The 19080-nt window shown below is 44.5% G+C and overlaps 1 protein-coding gene across 3 annotated transcripts in view; it reads right to left on the bottom strand.

Annotated features, from left to right (window-relative positions):
* ACSBG2 (acyl-CoA synthetase bubblegum family member 2) overlaps window positions 1-19080 on the bottom strand; it is a 170200-nt gene that overhangs the window by 28228 nt on the left and 122892 nt on the right. The window lies entirely within an intron of this gene.

The raw sequence follows: 19080 nt of genomic DNA, 5'->3' as shown, positions 1-19080 counted from the left end.
TTTAAGATATGTGCAGTCAAAATTAAAACGTAAAAAATACACCCCACAAATACTGAAACACTAAAGTGATCTTCCCATCTCCAAGATCCTATCTACGTGTAATATTAGGAAATAAAACAATTATCCAGAAAGCGCTGCACAAGTACCTGAAAATAAATAGCAGCAAATATAAGGATGAAAACCACTCAATTCATCCGCTAAAACAAACAATATAAAAATATGTAAAAATATTCGCACTAAAATCCTAATAAAAACATGGATATGAGCATACCACCTTATTAAACTTTCACAGATAGTGACAAAGGTGCAAGGATATAATACCTCAATCTTGTAGACTGTGTGTGAATAGTCTCCCGAGTGTCCTGGAAAGGTCCTTCAGATGGCGTCCATTCAATTACTGTGTCCTGATTCAGTCAGATGCCGGAGGGCAATAAGCAGTAAAATGCTAAGCAACAAAAGAACTATAGTCTAGGTGGAGCCATCCCAGCCGGTGACAGGCGTACCTCCCAGAGAGAAAAGAAAAATCTGCCGTGCACTGACAGAAGAGGCTCCGTCCTAAGATAGAGCCGGCAAGGCGCAGCCTGGCTGCAGGACCTTGCGTGACGTCACTGACACGTGACAGATCACGTTACCGGCTACAGGGCGCACACCAAACCACACTTATCCTACGCGTTTCGGAATCTCTGATTCCTTCTTCAGGGATGGTGTGGTGTGCGTTATGTGTGCCTTTTATAAGGTGCCAGATCTCTTACTAGTGCCTCATTAGTTAAAAGCAAACAGTTCTACTTCACTATTCAGACCATGTGGTGACAGAGTATTCATTTCAAAAATACATTTGGTTTCCGCCCGGGACACTTGATGAATAAAATTGCCACCACGTCCATCTTGTTTGACTATTTTAAGTCCAGTGACCTTGATGTTCTTCAGTGAGCCACTGTGGTGTATTGCAAAATGCATGGATAAAGGGTGTCCCATGAACTTATTGCTGATGTTCCGTAAGTGTTCTCCAATTCCAACATGCATAGGGCGTATAGTACGGCCAATATATAAATTTTCCACATGGACAAGTTAGGCCATATATTATGCCTTTGGTGGAACATGTAATAAAATCTTTAATGTTCATAACCGCTGATTTGGAGATTGAAGTCTGTTTTTTAGTGTTCAATTTCTTGCATGGCGCACATTTCTTACAAGGAAAAAAAACATTAAGATGTTGGGATAAAACAGAGTTAGACATCTCCCAAGATCTGCCACTAGTTGGGGCTATTATATTGCCCAAGTTATTAGCTTTTTTATAGACAAATCTTGGACGTATGGATAGTGACTCCCCAATTATTTTATCCTCCCTCAGAATGTTCCAGTGTTTACTGACAATCCTGCTTAAAAGTTTGTTGCTGGAGTTATATTGTGTTATGATTGGAATTTCTCCGATTTCCCATTTTTTATTAGTGTTTTTATCCTTGCCCTTCTGAGTCAACAATTCCGCACGTGGTTTCAACCTGCTCTTTAGTTTCCATTAGGAATTGCTTGTCATATCCTTTAGTTTCAAATCTCTCCACTAACATATTTGCCTCTATATCATAGTCCTCTGGCCTTGAGCAATTCCTGTGTGCTCTTATAAATTGGCTCTTCGAGATATTCAGTAACCAACTTGGGAGGTGGCAATTGGCGATAATTGTTAGAGTCAGTAGGTTTGTGGTATATCTGGGTCTGGATTGTGTTATTCTCTACAAAAAATTTTAAGTCTAAAAAGTTAATTTCTTTATTACTGGTCGTAGCCGTAAATTTTAAAAAATACTCATTTTTATTTAATTCCTGGATAAAATTGTTTAATAAAAAAGGGACCCTCTGACCATATAAATATAATATCGTCTATAAATCTCTGCCATAGGACCAGGCCCGCCCGCAGTGTGCCTCCATGGAAAATAGTTTCTTCTTCCCATTTACCAACATACAAATTGGCATAACTGGGGGCGAACCTGGTACCCATGGCAGTACCCCACTTCTGGGAGTAGTAGTTCGTCCCAAATTTAAAATAATTATGTGTTAGTATAAAATCTATACAGTCTAAAATGAAGGTGGTTTGATCCTCTGGTGTTTTACTGTTATTAGACATAAAATGTTGTGCTGATTCGCACCCTTTGTGTTCGATTACAGTGTATAGGGAAATGATGTCTAAGTTCCCTATTATATAATGTTCCTTCCATAATATATTTTGTAAAATATTTAATAGGACGGAAGTTCAGGACAGTTTCTGCAGGTAGCAGTCTACAAATCTGGAGAGATTAGATGTAAGACCCCCTATGGCAGAAATTATGGGTCTGCCAGGTGGATTAGTGGGGTCTTTATGCACTTTCGGTAAATAATAAAAATATGGGGTTCTTGGGTGGGTAATATTAATAAAATCGAACTCATTTTTGTTCAGAAACCCCTTTTGAAAACCAGTTTTGATCAGATGTTGCATTTCACCCAAAAATTGACTTGTTGGGTCTGCTTCGAGCTTTTTGTAAGTACATGCGTCACCCAACAAACGTAAAGATTCTTTATTGTAGTCAGTGTTTAAAATCACTATCCCACCGCCTATATCGGCCGGTCTGATAGTAAGATTTTTATTATTTTGAATTTGTTGAATGGCATTGCGTTCTTGATTAGATAAATTATATTTAAATTTGTAGCATTTTTTATCCGAGATGCTCCTGATGTCGCGTATGACATTATTCTGAAACGCATCAAAAGCTTCCGAGTACTCTTGGATGGGATTGAAATTAGATTTTTTTCTTAAGGTGGTGTGGTTACACAGATCAAATGTATCTAAGGAGCCATCATTTTCCTTGATTAATTTCTTTATATAATATTTTTTGATTGCTAGTTTCCTCATGAATTGTTTGATCCCTATGAATGCTTGGAACTCATCAAACTTTGTACTTGGTGCAAATTTGAGACCCTTATTCAGTAGACCAATTTTTATTCAATACATGATCACTTAAATTGAAGATCTTCTGTTCTACTTGAGTCGGGATGTCATCCTGGTGTTGGCATAATTTCCTCTTTTTTTGTTGATTTCCCGCCCCTACAGCCCCTTTTTCGTGTTTTTTTTTTTTTTTTTTGACCTGTCTGAAAAAAAGGAGTTAGATGACTGTTTGGTTTTTAGCTTGGTGTTTAATTGTATTTGTGATCTCTTTGGTACTACTGTACAGGGTGGAACCCAGTTTGTCCGTAACGGTTGTGGATTGCACTCTTCACGTGAGTTCTCGGGAGAATTATGAATATCATCAAGTATTACAAATCTATTCTGTACTTCAATCGTAGATAAAGGGGTGGAGATGTCCGGTGCGATACTATGATTATTCGTGTTGTTATTATTAATGCTCATTTCTATGGCCCCTCTGTTGATACTCCCTTCATTCATAGTGAGATTATCCATATCTGAAGTGAGGTGAATGGAGAATCTCTCACTGGGGGATAACAATTGGCTATTCTCACCAGCTATTTCATCAATCGTAACCATCTGAGTATTTTGATGTGGTATGTAGTAATGATCTGGGTTATATGTTTCTTCTCTCCTATTTTTACTCATACCAGACCCATAATTCTGTTGATCTAATATTCGTTAGTTGAAATTTAGTAAATTTAAATTGAAAATGTCTTGTCAGTTTAAAATTATTTACGTGACCATTTTGGGTTCTTCTTTAACAGAAGGGTACCAACAACTTTGTCCACCTGTGCATTTCTTGACCTGAGTGATCCAGTGCAAAGTGGCAATGTTAGATTCAACTTCCAAAACAACCGAAAAAAACTGTTGCTTGTAAATTTCCTGAACAATTGCTACAATACCCAACGGGCAGATCTTAGAGGAGAGAATTCTTAGAAAAATCAAAAAGATTATGCATAAGGCTTCTACCAAAATGGAACATGACCACACAAACCGCTCATCGGAAGTAGAAACCCCAATTCTTTTAATTCTAACTGGAGAGTAGTATGCAGAATGTGCGAGACTGGGTGCACACGATCCGTAAGTGGCAGTGCTTTGGACGAAGCATGTTTGTTGTGTCCTAACAGCTGCAGTTTATTTAACACAGGTGAATTTGCATGTGTGTTCACTGAACTGTGTGGATTCGCCGCATCCAATATATTCTTTGGTGAAATTTCTCTTGCGACAACTTAAGTCTCCGCAAGAGACGTTGACACGCTGTGGCCTGGAGAGATGATCCGCATGTCCATCTCCGCGTGTAATCTGCAGGCATCTGGATGCATAGTGGGCATGGGATTTAAATCCCATCCAATATGCTGTAACATCTGGCCGCTGGGAGTTAAGACGCTGCACAAGTGCGCAGCGTCTACAGATCGTATGCACATACCCCAAGTGTTTAATGGAAGATTAGGTTCTTCAGTGGTGTGCACTATATGAAGAGACTTATCTACTGCTCAAGAAGAACCAGAAGAAGAAGTGTTACATTGAGGACGAGTCCAACGAGAGCACTGAGTCAGGTGACTTCTGAGACACAGCTCTCCAATATAAAAAGAATGTGACAAGGTGGGAAGCAGTTTGCACACGTCCTGCCGGTCTCACTCATTGGAACCAGAGACGCCACGGCCGAGTCATTAGTAAGGGCCCAGGGGGAGTCAAGCACAAGTAAACTGGACACAGATGACGGTTAAGACCTGTGAGCCAGACTAGACCAGAGGCCTAGCCCTACTCCGGTCAAAATCCGTGAACCAGACTACACCTGTCAAGACCAGAGGACCAGCCCTCGTCTGTCCTTGACCGCCAGACAACCATCAAGGGCAGACTCCAATCCGGCAGTGGACGCCCGCTGCAGTGATAAGAGGCAGTAGTGAGCCGGGCCGTTACTTCCAACATTGAAGTACGGTAGAAGGAACAGTTTTGGGGTGGTGCAACAGACAGGGTAGGGGTACCAGAGTGTGGGAAGCCCAGAGAGTATTGATTGACAAAAGGACTTGTGGCCTAGTAGGAAGAACCAGAGACCCCCACTAAGGGCTGAAAGATGAAGGGGATCGTTCTAGCGACAGACTTGTTACTGCAAACATTGTTCTTATTAGAGATTTGATAGATATAAAAAGGTGGTGAAATTGTACAATAGCAAGGCTGGCATCAACAACACACTGTTACTCAAGAATTACTCTGTTCCAATCACCCTTCGGCTATGTGCACACGTGGAGTATTTGATTGCAGAAATTTCTGTAAAGTTTCTGCATCTCTAGGAAATTGTTGACCGCAAAAACGCAATGGAAAATATGCATGTTTTATATGTGTTTTTTGCTGCATTTTTGTACAGTAATGAAAGCTTTTTGGTGCAAAAAACTTTTTGACAAAAAAAAAAAAAAAAATGTTTGTGATGCAATTTCCTTGCTTAACCCGCTTTTTCATGCTTATTTGCCCGTCCCAGGCTAAAAATACCAGTCCTCAGCTGACCCAGGAATGGCACTTCATTTTTGAAGCGCCAATTCTGACTCAGCTGCTGACACCAACCCCTAATCCCATTACCCTGATGCAACTGCACCATGACATGGGGAAGAGTCTGGGCTGTCAATGACACCAAGGTCTAGGTTTGGTAATGAAGAGGTGTCATCCAGACACCTTCATTACTAAACCTGTAAGTAAAGAGTTAAAAACACAGCATAAAACTTTATTTGAAATAAAACAGACATTCTTTTAATCATTTAAATTATCCCTATATACTCACCCTAGGCCTGATTGTAATCCAAGGGTTAAAGCGATGTCCCACAGTCACCAGGAGCGTTCACAGAATGAATCTACATGGGCTGTAACCAAACAGCAAGTCTATGTGCTCACGATCAGGAGATAGCAGCGTATTTTCGCTGCATCCAAAACACATTGTTCATTGACCCATGCGGATTTTATTGTGGAAATTTCTGTTGTGGAAACGAGCACCTCAGCAACAGAAATTTACATGCTGCGGCTCATAGACCAACGCTGCGGGTGAGTTTACACAGCGTCAAATAGAAGCACAGTGGGCATGAGATTTCTGTAAATCCAAACCACTTTGCTTGTATTGTAGAAAGTAGCGGTTTGGATGCAGGTGAGCTGTTATCAGTGACAGCAAACATAGGCTGATTGAAGTAGTAGTCTCTCCTCAGCCGATGCCCATGACCAGCGGTAAGCTTTTTACTGTGGGTCACAGCTGCAGGCTCACGCCGACATCTGACAGCGTGACCCCGCAGTGCTCTGACGGCGGCAACGATTTTACCACTGATCACAGCTGCTGGTGTTTGTGTGACAGTGTGGGAAACACCCGGTATAGGAAGTCCATAAAAGCACAAGCAAAAACAAGACTGAGTTTTTGCCACATTTTTCACCCATTGACTTCAATTGAGTCAAAGAATTGACATGCTGCAGATTTAAAAGCAGTACCAAGTCCTGAAAGGAAAAATACTGATCATGTGCACAGCACATCAGGATTCTCATTGACTTTGCACTGACTACAAGGTGGCTAAAGGTTTCCACTACCTCTTCCAATCATTCCTGAAAGATTAACCATTTACCTTTTTACTTTACAAAATGAATAGTACACTTAAGCAACATTGTAAGATATTTTTAGAGAAACCAGTTTTCTCCACCTTTACTTTTCACAAAACTCAATTTACAGGTAAAACAGACTTTTGCCATTACTGAGATAGCTAGATGAGAGTTACTACTGGTAAGATTCTGAGGGGAGAAGGAGAAGCTTGGCCTCTAGGTCTTGCCCCTCCATAGAATTTCATAGAGTTGCAATTACCATCTTTTATCTCAGTAAAATAAAAATCTGCCTTCATGAAACAGATATTCCATGTAAATTGAGAATGAATGATCAGTCCTGGCAGATTAAGAAATTTGATTTCTCTGAAGAGATGTATTACAAAGTCGTTTGTTCTCAGGTGAACTAACGATTTACGGATACTTTTAGTCTGGTGTTCCTACCACTGGGATGACGCCCTAAAAAGGTTTATTAGCAGATGGTGGCAAAAACTCAAATATGAGTTAAATAGGATTCTTAAAAAAATAAAAATATATAAATACATACACATACATATATACATACTCTATATATTCTGAGCAACACTTCAGATTTAGTGAGACCCATTTTTAACTGGAGAGCCAGGCTACTTGAAATCTACATTGAAGATTTGGGAGTGAGAAATTGACTCGAGAAGCTAAAATAATGTTAAAATATGCTTATCCTACCCAACAAGATAAGTGAAATTTAAGGTGTGGTCTTCTCTTCCACAGTTTCAGTTCTTAAAAGCTCTAGTTTCAGCTGCCAAAGTTGCTTTGAAAATGGGGAAACCTGGACCCCTAAATATTTAAATTGGAAAGCACATCTAAGGTCACTTTGTAAAGGCACTAAAGAGGTACTTCTGAGCATAAAGGGGAAAGAGTCTTTCAAAAGTTGTGGTTTGATAGACTACATTACAATCATTATTTGTAGACACACGGAAGGATTATCCAAACCACTTGGGGGCCCTTAAGGTACCTTAACACTAAGCGACTTTGCAACGATAACGATAGCGATCCGTGACGTTGCAGCGTCCTGGATAGCGATATCGTTGTGTTTGACACGCAGCAGCGATCTGGATCCTGCTGTGATATCGCTGGTCGGTGCTGAAAGTTCAGAACTTTATTTGGTCGTCAGATCGGCGTGTATCGTTGTGTTTGACAGCAAAAGCAACGATGCCAGCGATGTTTTACAATGGTAACCAGGGTAAATATCAGGTTACTAAGCGCAGGGCCGCTCACAGTCAGTGCGGGAAGCAGACGGCGAGGGACGTGTGACAGACAGCAGAAGGTGAGTATGTACTGTTTTTGGGTTTTTTTACATTTACAATGGTAACCATCGGGTTACTAAGCACGGCCCTGCGCTTAGTAACCCGATGTTTACCCTGGTTACCTGGGGACCTCGGCATCGTTGGTCGCTGGAGAGCTGTCTGTGTGATAGCTCCCCAGCGACCACACAACGACTTACCAACGATCACGGCCAGGTCGTATCGCTGGTCGTGATCGTTGGTAAATCATTTATTGTGAAGGTACCTTTAGTCTAATGTCAGCATATATGTGGGCCTTAAATTCATAGGATTGATTGTATTAACTTTCGGCCAAGACTGTACTAATTAGTGAGAAACTTTGCTGCGTCAGTTTTTAAAGTCGGAATCTACATTAACTCTAGATTATTATGAAGCGAGAACAGATGAATTGCAAAATCATGCCTGGCCACGAAGATTAAAGTAAAGATAAAGTGGCCACTCCCTTTAAACAGACATTTGTGTTTAGGATTGTGTGCACTTACTATTCTGTAGCTATGACAAACTTTGCTCCTGCACTTGTTAGTTTTCCAGACCAAAAGTCTGCTGCTAATGAAGGAGCTTGTGACCATCCAAGTGCCGCAATGGGGTGCCAAGGGCCCGACAGTAACAATGACTTTAGAGTGACCACTGTTTAGCTACATACAAATATTACAGTACCCCGATCTACCTCTGCTTCTACATAAACTGGGCACTTTAAAAATAAAGATTATTATTATTTAGCATATAGCGCTAACATATTCCGCAGCGCTTTACAGGTTGCACACATTATCATCGCTGTCCCCGTTGGGGCTCAATCGAAATTCTTTATCAGTATGTCTTTGGAGTGTGGGAGGAAACCGGAGTACCCGGAGGAAACCCACGCAAACACAGAGAACGTACAAACTCTTTGCAGATGACAGTGAGGTTTGAACCCAGGACTCCAGCGCTGCAAGGCTGCTGTGCTATCCACTAAATGATCAGATACTGCCATTGTCTATCCATAGACTCAAGTATACTATTTCAACTACTGCTAATGGAATGTGGAAGACCTACTATTTCACAGAGGCATACCAGAGAATTCACCTGTTCCCCAGTGAGCCAGTCTGAGCCTGCAACAGCCTCCTTCAATAGAAAAGCGGCTTTCCCATGTGAGGAGTTTCAGTCAGACCAAGTTGATTGACTTGTCTGGTCACATCTAGCTCAGGAATGGCAGGAGCATCTGTATGAATAGGGATTCTTTTGTAGGTTGGCCTGGTTTCTAGAATGTCAAGTAAGAAGTTAGGTTTCTCAAAAAAAAAAAAAAAAAAAAAAAAAAGCGATCAAGGACAGACTGACATTCTGCAGGAAGTACATGGATTGGCCTGCAGAGGACTGGGGTAAACGTTATTTTCTTTGATGAAACCTAATTCAGACTGCCCGAGACATCAGGAAGACTTCCACCAGGAGTCTTGAGTATATTCGCTCATCACTAGTAATTACACATTACTCGAGACTTCTCGAGCACACTCGGGTGTCCTCCGAGTATTTTTTAGTGCTCGGATATTTAGTTTTCATTGCCGCAGCTGAATGATTTACATCTGTTAGCCAGCATAAGTACATGTGGGGGTTGCCTGGTTGCTAGAGAATCCCCACATGTACTTATGCTGGCTAACAGATGTAAATCATTCAGCTGCGGCAAGAAAAACAATCTCCGAGCACTAAAAAATACTCGGAGGACACCCGACTATGCTCGAGAAATCTCGAGTAACGAGTATATTCGCTCATCCCTAGTAATTACACAAGACTCCTGGTGGAAGTCTTCCTGATGTCTCGGGCAGTCATATATAACATTACAGCCACTTTGCATGAGTAGTACAGTAAGTTGGTTTACATATATAACTATAATCAGTATTCTAGTCATAGTATTGATTATTGTAATGGTTATGATAACCAATTTGTTTTTGACAGTAACTACTGTAATAATTGATTTCTGTACCTGAGTAACTAAGGGCTATGCATCAGGATAACCAGATTGCTAATTGCTAAAATAATCATGTTTTTAATATTTAAATAAAACTTGATATATTTCAAATATTTTTAGATAGTTTGCTCCTTCATATTCATAACAGTAAAGAAAAGTACACACTAGGCTTTTTTTTTTTTTCAGCGATTTCTTTCAGCAGCAAAACTTGATCTCTCGGCAGGCAAGAAGCTGAAGAAAAAAAAAAAAAGCACGTTTTCCTCGCTGCGATTTTGGCATGCTAGATTTGTCTCTTGTGCATGCTGGTAAAGTTTAGTGTTGAGAAAAAAAAAAAGAAATCCTATTCTATAGAATCAGATTTTGGCACAAACGCAGCAAAACCTGATACCTGAGTTTTTTGGTGCGTTTTTTTCACCACCATTCATTTCAATGGGTGAAAAAACGCTAAAAAGTCTCATGCTCCATTGTGCAAAAAACACAGCACAAAATCCTGAAGACAAAGAAAAAGCAAAACAAGCTGTGTGCATGAGATTTCTCAAAGTCGCAGACTTTGCTGGCACTGTAAAATGCAGCTGAAACTTTGCATACAAAAATGCTGCAAAGATGCCTACTTTGAACTTAGCCTAAAGTTTTGATCATTCCAAGCATTGAATAGACAAGATTGGGTTGCAATCAGTCAGGATTTTCCAAGAAGCAGAGGGATTGGCATCTGCACCGTCGCAGCTACAGCCAAAATATTTTGCACAGTCACATGTCTGGACCCCGAGAGCGTCATAGGCTATGTTGTGAGGTGAAATTTTAACCCTGCGCTTTCCAATTCACCAGACAATTTTGCCCCTATCTACATAATGGGGAAAAAGTGAAAGGAAAAGTGTTAGAGGCAAATTGACAGCTGCCAGATGTGGACAAGGGGGACTTAAAGAATGATAGCGATGGTGCTAAAGAGTATATACCGTACAGTTGCTAAGGTGGGGCCCCGACATGGGATACTCACCACACATGGGGATATGAACACACACAAAATGTGCCACACTACCACGTGCTTGAACACAGATCACCCTCAGCACACATTTCGCCACACATACACCAACCTCGCCACATAAAAGTCAAAACACAAAAGTCACCACTCAAAACTCGCCACGCGCAAAATTCACCACATGCAAAACTCTCCACACGTGCAAAACTCACCTCATGGAAAACTCGCCACACGCAAAACTTGCACACGCGGAAAAATTGCCACATGCACAAAAGTTGCCTCACCCAAAACTTGCACATACTCAAAACACACCACACATAAAACTCGCCACGTACAAAACTCACCATGCGCAAAACTTGATGCACACAACTTGCTACACTAACCTGTTACATGCAACACAAAAAGTTGCTACACGCATGTTGCCACACAAAACTCATCTCACAAAAGTCGCTATATGCAAGTTGCCACAAGCAACTCAACACACACAACTTGACACATGAAACTCGCCCTAAAACACACACAAGTCTGGTATTATCCTTCAAAAATAAAAATCTGATTAATAAGCAGACAAACTACAAGAGCAACAAATGTACCATATAGGAAATACGGCAGCTGTCAGTCACATGACCTGTCTATTATGTGTATGTGTGAGCTAATATATACTGCCAGGGGGGAGGGCTTCCTGTTGGCTCGGAATTTATCAGGCTGCCAATTTAGCTTACAAATACTGAGGTAAAAATACTGACCAAATAACGTGTGAACGAGGTCTAATACAGGAGGAGATGACACATATATAATATACAGGAGGAGATGACATACAGGTATATACTATATACAGGAGGAGATGACTTACAGGTATATACTATATACAGGAGGAGATGAAATACAGGTATATACTATACACAGGAGATGAGATACAGGTGTATACTATATATAAGGGAGATGACAAACCTGTATATACTGAGGAGAAAATGAGAAGTGTGAGGTGAAAATGAAAAGGTGTGAGTGCAAAATAAGAGGAGTGAGGGAAAATAGTGGAGTGATCGGAAAATGACAGATGTGAGGTCGAAATGACAAGTGTTAGGGGGGAAAGAGATGAGTGAGGGAGGAATGAGAGGAGTGAGGGGGAAAATAAGAGCAGTGAGGGGAAAATGAGAGGTGTGATGGGAAAATAAGAATTGAGGTGCTATAACTAACCACAGATATTTACTAAGCCTAGGCGCGCTCTTCAGCTAGTATTGTATACGCCTCATTTTTCAAAACTTCTGCAGAATATGCACTGGTCACACAGTTTAAAAACGAAAAGATTATAATTGTACTTTAGTAACCATAGAAATATCTGTCTAAAAGATCTAAACACATCGAAGCAGCAAACTTTGAAAACCCTCAACTTTTCGCGATGACTGTACAATCAAGCAAGAAACCACATCATAGTTGTGAAATGACCCATGTATTTAACTATTGAATGCATCTATTCTATATTACAAATCAATATAATGTGCCCAGAGTGTCAAATCTACCCATCAACAATAACTAAAATAGTGAGACACAAGACATTTAAGTTTACTAGCAGCTACTTCCACCCACACAGTCAAGCTTAGAAACCATTAAAGGACTCACTTCCTGTGGGTTCCCAAAAGTGATCAGACCAAAGCGTAAAAACGTCTCAAATACCTATATTTGTTGGTTTTAGTGTCTGTACAAAAGGGCATGAAAGCATTTAAGAGCTTCACATGCATATGTATTTTCTCAACAGAAAAAAAACCCACCACCAACACTGCAAAATTCACAATGAGACAGCAGCCATGTAATTAGAGCAAAAGTTTTACAAGAATTTGAACACAAAGGGAACCTGTCACCCCCCCCCAGGCGTTAGTAACTAAAAGTCACCTTGTGCAGCACTAATGCTGCATTCTGACAAGGTGCCTCTTAGTCCTTGGTGCTGTAACTGCAGAAATAATAGCCATGGCATCGCATGGAACCTTCCCAAATGCAATGCCACGGCGATTAGGGATCAGCTGACGCCGCACAGTCTGAAGAAGGCGGAGGGAGATGAGTGAGAGGCGAATATATGCACTGCGCATGCCCAGGAATCCCAGCCCCGCAGTGTGAATAAATCAGAAGACACTGTGGGGCGGGATCTTGGGCAGCACGGCCGCACAGGCGCAGTCAGCTAGACATCAAATGATGTCAGAAGACGGGCAGCGCTAACTGTGCATGCCCAAGGCATAACATAACCGCGCAGGCACAGTTCAAAACAACGCTGAGGAGGCGGCACCAAGAGGGTATGAGTAACAGCGGTGCTGCGTCTGCATTAGGGGGGGAAAGACCTGCCCCCAGGACTGTTTCAATGTATTTTGGACAAATTGCAAAATCGATTATTTCTGCAGTTACAGCACCAAGGACTAAAAGCCACCTTGTCAGAAGTGCAGCACTAATGCTGCACAAGGTGGCTTTTAGTTACAAACGCCTGGGGGGGGGGGGTGACAGGATCCCTTTAAGCTACCTAAGAGCCAGCAGAATTCACAGTGATGTAAGAAATGAGTAGACAGCCAGTGAACAGCATCTGTACACAGTAAAGATACTACTGCCATCGTGCCTTACTTCATCCACAGATGCTTCATCAGCAGCAGTTCCTGAGAATTATGCAACTAAAGGAGCCTGCTGGTTAACTTTAAAGGCTTTATCACTAAAAACACCACAGCAGCAGAGACACATGGAAGATAATGTCTGCATTTAAAGTAATGAAAAGTTCATACACTGAAGGCAAAGGTAGCATATGCCATGAAAAAAATAAGGATTTTTGCGTACTCACCGTAAAATCCTTTTCACTGAGCCACTCATTGGGGGACACAGGACCATGGGTGTTATGCTGCTGCCACTAGGAGGACACTAAGTAAACATAGAAACGAATAACTCCTCCTCTGTAGTATACACCCTCTGCTGGCTCTTGCCTGAACCAGTTCGGTTACAAAGCAGTAGGAGCTTATAACTAGCAAACAAGAGTACAATATGTCAAAACCAAATAACAAACACCAGCCAACCAGGCTAACAGGGTGGGTCCTGTGTCCCCCAATGAGTGGCTCGGAGAAAAGGATTTTATGGTGAATATGCAAAAATCCCTATTTCTCCTTCCCTCACTGGGGGACACAGGACCATGGGACGCCCTAAAGCAGTCCCTGGGTGGGAATCCGTTTGCCAAGGGCCGCATCTGCAGAAGCCTAGTGTTTTACAAACGTGTGCAGGCTGGACCAAGTCGCAGCCTTGCAGATTTGTTGAGCCGAAGCCTGGTGCCGGATGGCCCAGGAAGCCCCCACTGACTGAGTGGAGTGTGCCTTAATCCCTGCTGGGATGGAATGTCCTCCGATACAATAAGCTTCCTGGATCACTGAGCGGATCCACCTGGCTATTGTAGCCTTAGAGGCAGGGAGACCTTTTCCTGTGCCCTTCTAGAAGCACGAAGAGGGAATCCGACCTGCGGAAAGGTGCCATTCACGAAACGTTTCCTAAACGCTCTTACCAAATCTAATGTATGAAGGGCCTTCTCGACACGAACCGGCGCTGGGCAGAACGAGGTCAGAACGATGTCCTCATTCAGATGGAAAGAGACAACCTTGGGTAAGAAGGACGGAGACGTCCTCAAGACCACCTTGTCCTGATGAAAGACCAGGAACGGAGGCCTGCAAGACAAGGCCGCTAACTCAGACTCGTCTGATTGACGTTACTGCCACCATTAAGGCTACCTTCCAAGAAAGAAGAGTCAGAGCCACGTCCTGCAGTGGTTCAAAGGGGGACTCTTGCAGAACCGCTAGGACCAGATTAAGGTCTCAAGGTTCCAATGGCATTTCGTAGGGAGGAACCACATGGGAAACTCCCTGCATGAAGGTCTTGACTTGCGATCTGGTAGCTATCTTGCGTTGGAACAGGATGGATAAGGCAGAAATTTGACCCTTGAGGGAAGCAAGCGCAAGGCCCAAGTCTAACCCTACCTGGAGAAACTCCAGAATGGACGGAATTGAGAACACGAGTGAAGAACTTCCGCGAGCTCTGCATCAGGAAAAAAAGGTTTTCCAGTTGCGATGGTAAATGTGTAATGATGTCGGTTTCCGGGCATGGATCATGGTGGAGACCACCTGCTGGAAGAAGCCGACCTGTGTTGGAATCCAGGATTCAATAGCCAAGCCATTAAAACCCAGGGCCCTCGAGTTCTGGTGGTAAATCGGACCCTGAGAGAGCAGGTCTAGGCGGCCCAGGAGCCGCCAGGGAACATCGGCGACGAGTTGCACTAGTTCCGCATACCACGCTCAGCGTGGCCAGTCTGGGGCGATGAGAATAACCAGGATTCCTTCCGCTTTGATCTTCCTGATGACCCTCGGAAGTAGCGGAAGGGGCAGAAACACGTAAGGGAGACAAAACTGATGCCACGGGAAGACCAAAGCGTCCGACCCAATGGCTAATGGGTCACGGGACCGAGCTATGAACGCCGGAACCTTGGCATTTAACTTGGAGGCCATAAGATCGACATCCGGCGTCCCCCAGCGATGGCAAATCTGCTGAAAGACCTCCAGATGAAGGGACCACTCTCCCGAAGAGAGACCCCGACGGCTGAGAAAATCTGCCGTCCAGTTCTCTATTCCTGGGATATGAACAGCTGAGATGACTGAGCGGTTTCTTTCTGCCCATTGGAGAATGTGAGCTACTTTGAGCATCGCCCTTCTGCTCCAGGTTCCCCCGACGGTTGATGTATGCCACTGCCGTGGTGTTGTCTGACTGAACCCAAATGGGACGACCTGCCAGAAGGAGATGAAATCGCAGAAGGGCTAACCTGATTGCTCAGATTTCTAGAATATTGATTGGGAGACGCAATTCTGGAGTGGACCAGTGTCCCTCAGCCGTGTGGTGGGGGAAGACCGCCCCCATCCTAGAAGACTGGCGTCTGTGGTAACCACAAGCCAATGTACCGGGAGAAAGGATTTCCCCGGATCCAGAGAGGACCTCAGCATCCACAACTTGAGGGATTGCCTGACCTGCTGGGACAGTCTGAAGCGATGGTCCAGAGAAAATGGGTTCCTGTCCCAGGCTGTCAGTAGTGCCTGTTGTAGAGGGAGGAGGTGTAGTTGGGCAAATGGAACCGCCTCCATCGCTGCCACCATCTTGCCCAGGACTTGCATGCCGAACCGTAAGGAGTGAGGATGGGCAATAGAGACACTCCGGACTCCCGGTGTCAATGCTGAAACCTTTTCAGGAGGGAGAATGACCAACCCTCGGGAAGTGTCTAGGATCATCCCCAAAAAAGGAAATTCGCTGAGCTGGTATCGGGGATGACTTGTTCAGGTTCACCAGCCAACCCAGGTGAGAAAGGATGTCCACGGTGAAGCGCTCACACTGCACAGGCCTGAAAAGACGATCATTTGATGAGCAGGTCGTCTAAATACAGTAGGATCACCATGCCCCGAGAGAGTGTAGAATGGACATAACGGCCTCCATGACCTTGGTGAACATTCTGGGAGTGGTGGCAAGTCTGAAGGGCAAGGCAGTGAACTGAAAGTGCTCATTGCCGACTGCGAAGCACAGGAATCTTTGGTGGGCAGGAAAGATTGTGAGGTGCAAATAAGAGTCTTTGATGTCGATGGATGCGAGAAATTCTCCTTTCTCCATCGAGTTGATCACTGAGCGGAGAGACTCCATTCTGAAATGACGAACTTTGATGAATTTGTTTAAAAGTTTCAGATCCAGAATACGGCGCGCATAGGCCCGTCCTTTTACGGAACTACGAAAAGGTTTGAGTAAAACCCTTTGAACCTTTCGTTGTGTGGGACCGAGACGACCACTCCGTCTTTGCGGAGCCCGTCTATGGCTCGGTGGAATAGGGCTGCTTGCGCCTCTGACTTGGGCAGGGAAGACAGGAAAAAACGTGCCAGTGGAGGAGACGCAAATTCTATTTTGTATCCGGAGGACACGAGATCACTGACCCACTGGTCGTGAACGACCGAAAGCCAGGTTTGAAGGAACAAAAGTAGACGGCCGCCTACCCAGTCTGTCTTCCAGATACCCAGACGAGTCATTGTGCAGAGAAATTGGAGGATCTCGCTCCTTTGGATCCAGATCGTGTATGCCTGCTTTTCCAGGAAGGCGAGGGCTTGTACGAAGCCTGGAAATTCCTGTCTCTACGTGTAGGGCAGGTTGAGCCAGAGGAGGCAGTCGTGGAGGACCAGCCTGTGGTGCCAAGAAATGGCTGGAAACGAACCTGGTGTTGGTTTCGAAAGGGCCGGGTGGGAATTTGCTCTTCCCTCCGGTAGCATCGGAGATAATTTGGTACAGTTTATCTCCAACAAACGCCCACTTTGGCTCAGAGTGGCGAGCAGATTCTGCTTCCAAGAAAACTTGCTTCTCTGCCTTACCAAAGTGCTCTCCTGATAGTAATGGCTGCTAGCGCGGCACAGTTAGCTGCATCTAGTGAAGAACGAACATCATAATCCCTGGCCGGGCAATCTGGTAGGCTAAATTGACCTTGTCGGGAGGCAGATTACCATCTTGGCTAGTTTTAGCCAGGGCCTCCGCCCAGGTTACCATAGCTCTAGCAACTCATGTTGCGGCAAAGGATGGGGAAAGAGCTGCGCCAGTAGCTTCAAAGATTGACAGCGCGAGATTATCAATCTGTCAGTCGGTGGGATCCTTTATAGTGCCATCAGATAAAAGACAAGAGGGTCTTGGAAGCGAGACGTGATATGGGGGGGATCCACTGAAGGGGATTCAGACAGACCAGTCTTTAAAGTAGGAGCAAAGGGATATCGTGTCTCAAGCGGCTTTAGTCCAGTGAATCGTTTGTCTGGGCGAGTCCTGTGCCCCTGGACGATGTCCGTAAACTCAGGGTGGTTAGCAAACACCCTGTGAGGACGTTTAGTTCTTTTAAAAGACTGTGATCGGGACTAGTCCCAGGCTCCTCGTCCACCCTCAGAGCTTTTTTACCGCTTCGATGAGGGAATCCAGTGACTCCTGGTACTCTTGCGAGTCCGGGTCTACAGACACATCAGACTCATTCTGAGTCGTGTTTGCTGCGAACCTCTGGAGAGGGGGAGCAGGAAACGGAACTTGTAGACGCAAGGTGCACGAGAGTGCCAGGGGGACAGACTATGGAGTCGCTTTCTAGAAGTTTGCGTGTTCCGTGCTGTGGGATGGTTCCTGTCAGGGGATGTCTCTTGCATGGCTGAAGGGCTCTCTGCGACAGGCAAGCAGATGCCCTGGCTTGAGTAGGAATCACGGAAGGACTCTCTAACCTTAGCTAGAGAAGCCATGGACTGTGCCAGAGACGTAGCCCATTCAGGGGGGCTAGATCCACTAGGGTCGGCAGTAGTGGAGGGTTCCTGTGCGCATGAAGGGTCACAGGCCGTACAGAATGAAATACTGTGGCCAGGGGTCCGAGAAACCTTACATGTGGTACATGAGGTATACACCACACTGTTTTAGCAGCCTTCTTATAGGACTTAGGCTGAGACATATTGGTTGGTCAGAGATACTGCAGGGAAGGAGTTAATCGTCTGCAGCTTACCCAGGTCCTGTGCCCCCAGGGAATTCAGTTAACGGGTGCATCTCCGCCGTCACCCTGTGCGTGCTGCTGCCTTGCGGTGAGGGCAGAGAATTGACCGCCGAGATTAGGGTTTGCACTTCTCATTAGGAACGAGACGCGCCTGAAGGTGTGGGCGATGTCAGGACCAGCGGGCAAAAATACCGCTGTGGCGCTTCTCAACCAGAACGAGAAGCGCCAAAGAAATGGGTGGAGAAGCTCCCGTGGGCGGGGTAACAACGAGGTGCGGCCTAGTCAGGCCCGAAGCCGCTGACTAAATTTGGTGGCTGGGGGGAGAGAATCGCGCGATCGCAGTAAAGCGATGTAGTGCGTGTATCAGGTAGGAAGCCCTGGATCGTGCGCTGCATAGGGAGCCCTCCTGTCATCTGTAGACATTGTCCACATAAACCCCAGCTGTATTGGTCGCCGTCGGGAGGCGGAGAGGGATCATTTGCATCCCATCAACATCCGCTTTACATCGTGGTGATGCTGTGGGAGCTGCACGGACGGCGCTGGGGCTTGTGTGTATCCCGTGGGTTCAGTCCCTTGGGATGGAACAGGGGTCACGTCCGGCTGTGGGCCTGGCTCCAGAAAGGGGTACGTGGGGGCGACACCCCACGTTCCCGTCTGTTGGTGATGTGGAGAGAACGGAGCCCTAGGGGCATCCGTCGCCCCTGGAATGAGCGCAGGCATAGGAGCGATGCAGGAGAGGATACAGGGAGGCGACACTCCTCCAATGGGAAAAAAAATAAAAAAAATAAAAACCTAGATTTGAAAATA

The sequence above is a fragment of the Ranitomeya variabilis genome, chromosome 1 (assembly GCF_051348905.1).
Source record: "Ranitomeya variabilis isolate aRanVar5 chromosome 1, aRanVar5.hap1, whole genome shotgun sequence".
Taxonomy (NCBI): domain Eukaryota; kingdom Metazoa; phylum Chordata; class Amphibia; order Anura; family Dendrobatidae; genus Ranitomeya; species Ranitomeya variabilis.
This window is presented reverse-complemented; position numbering and strand designations above follow the sequence as displayed.